Below are 4,141 nucleotides of genomic sequence, written 5' to 3' on the forward strand. Positions count from 1 at the left end.
CTCAACTCCTCTATTCCATAAGCTCTTTGAAGGAAGCACTCTTTGTGTTTCTTTGTTTATTCTCATTACTTTGTATGGTGCCTAATACACGGTAGACATTTAATAATGTTTGTTAACTGATTGGCTATGGCTGGTGATTGAAAGTAAATATATCTGTAGGGTCTCAGAAGCTATGTAACAGTGTCCTGCACATTAAGGGGTGGTTTCACATGCTACATTAAAAAAAAAAGTTTTGAAAATTTTAAAACATTATAAAGTTTTTGTCAGGTATTTTTAGACTGTAGATCTCTAGTCAATCCTGGAGGAAAAATATTTACAAGGGATGCCATAACAAAACATTAAAAGAGATATGACAAGATAAAACATTTATTTTATGTCTCTAGTCTCATACAAAATATATACAAAAATATAGCCTTAAAAACTCAGGGGAAACTGGACGATTGCCATGCTTATGTTTGTGAGTTTTCAACTTGAAAGGTTTACTGAGAGAAAAGAGAGGGTTCTGCTTCCAAAGGAAGGCAAGAAAGACTCTTAGATTGATGGAGTTTCAGAGATTATAGTCACCATCTAGTGGTGAAAATCCTGAAACAGAGACAGGACCTAGATATCACCTAGATCAACCCTCTTATGTGTGTGTGTGTGTGTGTGTGTGTGTGTGTGTGTGTGTGTGTGTGTTTAATTTCTTTTAAAAAGAATGAACCTAATAAGCATCCATTACAGACATTTCAATATGCAAAGAATAATAGTGAAATATTTTTCATAATTATGTTACAATTTCTTTTTAAAATAGATGCAAATAAAATTTAATACAATAACATGTCTACTACTTTTTATTTTGTTTTGAATTTCTTTTTTTTTTTTTAGTTTAATGTATTTTAATGGCAAACTTACAGGAACAGCACAGAAGACAAACAACATTAAAAACATGTACTTGCATGTAGGACAACTCAGTTAGAAAAATATAGTGAATGGATGGAATCTACCGTATGATAAAAATGCTACAAACACCATTTAGTTGCTGTCAATAAGAAATTTACTTTTTTAAAAAATCCAAATGCTGGCATTGTCCAGAAAAATTTAACAGGTTTATTTATAATTGTTATAAAGTTGAATTGTTGAAACTTGTTCACGGAAACATTTTTGACTACATTAAGGCTTTATGTCCTCGCATTTATATTCAAAATTCACACACAAATGAAATTGGAAAAAAAAAAACTTGCCAATACATGATTCTGTCCCCTATTTTTCCATTTGCAATCATATACTTAGGTACCTTTTGACCCCATGGGAAAAAAATATCTAACGTTCAGAACTACCAATAACAGGAAGAAGAGATTTTTTTTTTCTGTTTTGAGAATGAAGAATGTTTCCCCTCATAGTGGAGTTTAAACACGTTCTCCACGTATGCGGTGTGCTAGCTGGATATCTTTTGGCATGATTGTGCAACGTTTGGCGTGGATAGTACATAGGTTGGTGTTCTCAAACAGGCCAACCAGATAGGCTTCACTTGCCTCCTGCAAAGCACCAATTGCTGCACTCTGGAAGCGCAGATCTGTTTTGAAGTCCTGAGCAATTTCATGCACCAGATGCTGGAAGGGAAGTTACGAATCAGAACTTCAGTGGACTTCTGATAACGTCTGATTTCACGGAGAGCCACAGTACCTGGCCTGTAACGCTGAGGTTTCTTGACTCCTCCAGTAGAGGGCGCACTCTTGGGAGCAGCTTTTGTAGCGAGCTGCTTCCTAGGGGCTTTACCACCGGTGGATTTACGGGCAGTTTGCTAGGTACGAGCCATGTTCCTGAAAACTTCTCCTCATGCACCCTCCTTCTTTTTCGGCTTGGGCTCTGAGAGCGAGAGGCGGCCCTAACGGCGGCAGTGGCTGCGAACACTTGTGTTTTGAATTTCAAATAATTTTATTGATGTTCTTTTTTGCTTATCTATTTTTATCCTCTGTGCCAGGACCCCACCACAACCATTTATAAAATGGTTCCGTATAACAAATATTTATAGACAAGCAAAGCAAATCATCACATTGGCCATTTCTGAATATTCAAATGTCATTCTGTTCCTCTAGCCCATTAGCTCTCTTCTAGGAAGGAGGGGGGGGGGGTGGTATGCTTCATGTTTAGTTAAATTCCAAGTGAGTTTTTAGCCTATATATAAAGGACAACCATACATAGGATTAGAGGTTATTGTAAAGACTAAAATGGACAGTCAATCATCTAAAACTGAAAATCTTGAACAGGATGAATTCAGTTAAAATTAACAGAGAAATAATTAATCATTGGGTGGTAGATATTATAACTTTTTTATAGATAAGGATATCAAAACTCACAGGAATGGAGTGGTTTATTTATTCTACCTTATTGAATTTTACTAAAACAAAAGGTTACATTTTGGGGCAATAATATATAGTCTAACTTTTAGCAATAAATTGAAAGGAACCAGAGCCCTCCTAGGTATATCCACAGTGTTAAGATAAGGCTAGTTTTGCTTGCTCATATGTATTGAAGAATTAGTGTTATCATAGTTAACAAATTATAAATATTTACCTTCAAATAATATCAAAAGCACAGGTGAAGTTTGGACTTGCATGTGGCTGACCCTTAAACGATGTACTGTCCAGGTAAAATCAAATTCATCTCTGTTATTATCTCTTAATCACTATATTTTGTATGTATATATACTCTGGGTTTAACTTTTATTTTTCTACTTTTTAATATATGATAATCTATATCATATTTATTTTCCAATTTATCATTGCTATTATTATTATTGCTTTTACAACAGTCTTTAGAATATTAAATATTTAAATAAAAATAACAGGATAATGACTTCCTTTTTTTAGTCCTCACTTAAAAATAAACAAATAAAAAACACTATGCACTATAATTTTTTCCTTGAATTTTTTGTTTGACTCTGCTGCTTTTACTGGGTCTTTGTTGTACTACTTCTTCCTAGTCTACCAACTTTGATGTTTTCCGCAACAATAATTGCTCCATAGGTAATATATGACTTCACATTATTAAATAAGAAAGTCTTCAAAGAACTAAAGTTTCAGGTGACCCAAAGGGCAACAGAAAGATGCATGGTGAGTTTTAATTACCTTAAAGCACATCAACAATGAAAAAAAATGCCCTAGATATCATCATTGAGATATATGACTAGAAGATAGGGGACCTATTAACTTAGGGGCAGTGAGAGATAATGGGTGACCAGGTGGTGTACTTGATATTTTGTGTAGAGTCACACAATCTAGAGGAAATTTTGCAGAATGTTAGACATCTTATGGAGGTTATATGAAAAATATATGGAGACAATCACACAGGATGAAATCATGGATGAGTTATAATTTCTATAGTTTGTAAATTGTACCTACATTAATGGGATCATAAATGTACTGGCATATTTACAATTGTAAAAGTATTTTCGCATTTATTCTCCATGTGATATAGTTAGATTAGTTCTTATCTTCATTTTATGAATTAGGAAAGTGGTTTTCTGGGAAGTTATAGGATCATCTAAGATCATCAAAGATTTCACTCATATCTGACTCTCTGTTACCCCATTTAGGGTTTTCTTGGCAAAGATACTAGAGTGGTTTGCCATTTCCTTCTCTAGCTCATTTTATACATGAGGCAATTGAGGTAAATAGTGTTAAGTCACTTGACCAGGGTTACACAGCTAGTAAGTATCTGAGGCCTGATTTGAACTTGTAATAATGAGTCTTCCTGACTTCACTCTTGGCACTTTATACACTGTGCCACATAGCTGCCACTCATCAAAGATCATACAACAACTAAATAATCATAAGGAAAGTTAACTGTATCCAAAATCAGTTCTCTTCAACATGATTCCATTATGTGGAATGACTTTAAAAAGAAAGACCTTACATGCTGAGTATAAACATTTGGAAATATATGTTACTTGTCCAATAATTGAAGTTTATTATTACGTATATCCTAATTTTCTTTACTCTCAAATATGGTTGATTTGTATCTGGATTCTGGTTCTCCAGTAGGATTATGAGATAATTTCTTTAAAAAAGAAATACATTTGAATTCAAATATCATCAAATGTGCATATGTATGTATACACACATACATGTATATATATATAGTGTATGTGTGTATATATGTG

At 33.7% G+C, this 4,141-nt stretch overlaps 1 pseudogene; it reads right to left on the minus strand.

The window, feature by feature from the left end:
• Positions 1 to 1,385: 1,385 nt before the first annotated feature.
• On the minus strand, positions 1,386 to 1,801 carry LOC122731175 (annotated as a pseudogene).
• Between the last annotated feature and the right edge of the window lie 2,340 nt (positions 1,802 to 4,141).

The sequence above is a fragment of the Dromiciops gliroides genome, chromosome 6 (assembly GCF_019393635.1).
Source record: "Dromiciops gliroides isolate mDroGli1 chromosome 6, mDroGli1.pri, whole genome shotgun sequence".
In the NCBI taxonomy this organism is placed as follows: Eukaryota; Metazoa; Chordata; class Mammalia; order Microbiotheria; family Microbiotheriidae; genus Dromiciops; species Dromiciops gliroides.